This window comes from Penaeus monodon, chromosome 24 (genome assembly GCF_015228065.2).
Source record: "Penaeus monodon isolate SGIC_2016 chromosome 24, NSTDA_Pmon_1, whole genome shotgun sequence".
NCBI lineage: Eukaryota > Metazoa > Arthropoda > Malacostraca > Decapoda > Penaeidae > Penaeus > Penaeus monodon.
Genome location: NC_051409.1, coordinates 7102540 through 7102896, shown reverse-complemented (window position 1 = coordinate 7102896; position 357 = coordinate 7102540). Strand labels below are relative to the sequence as shown.

The window sequence follows — 357 nt, the reverse complement described above, 5'->3', positions numbered from 1 at the left end:
CAGTTTTAAGAACTCCTGATCTAGTTCATATATCCAGTTCACATATAATCAATCAACTTGGTGTGTTTACAGGTATGGGAAATGTGGTTCCCAAACATGCAAGGTTATGCAGCCGCTGCATCCTGACTGCTGGTCAAGGTCCTGAAAGACTATCATTTCTACATGTCCATGGAAAACAACCTGTGCGACCAATACATTACAGAGAAACTTTACAATCCGATGAGATACCACCTTGTTCCGGTGGTTTGGGGAGGTTAGTGGATGTTAAACTGAAAGTATAGTAGAATGACTTGTAGTTATTGGGTTTCGTTTATACGTCACGAAGGAAACTATAAACGTCTGATTGCCTAGGAAGCC

General features: G+C 41.2%; 1 protein-coding gene and 1 pseudogene across 1 annotated transcript in view; both read left to right on the top strand.

The window, feature by feature from the left end:
* The window catches only part of LOC119588533 (glycine receptor subunit alpha-2-like), a gene marked incomplete at its 5' end in the record, with an annotated part of 99651 nt that overhangs the window by 27043 nt on the left and 72251 nt on the right, over window positions 1-357 (top strand).
* Window positions 1-357, top strand: part of LOC119588831 — a 16627-nt pseudogene that overhangs the window by 10580 nt on the left and 5690 nt on the right.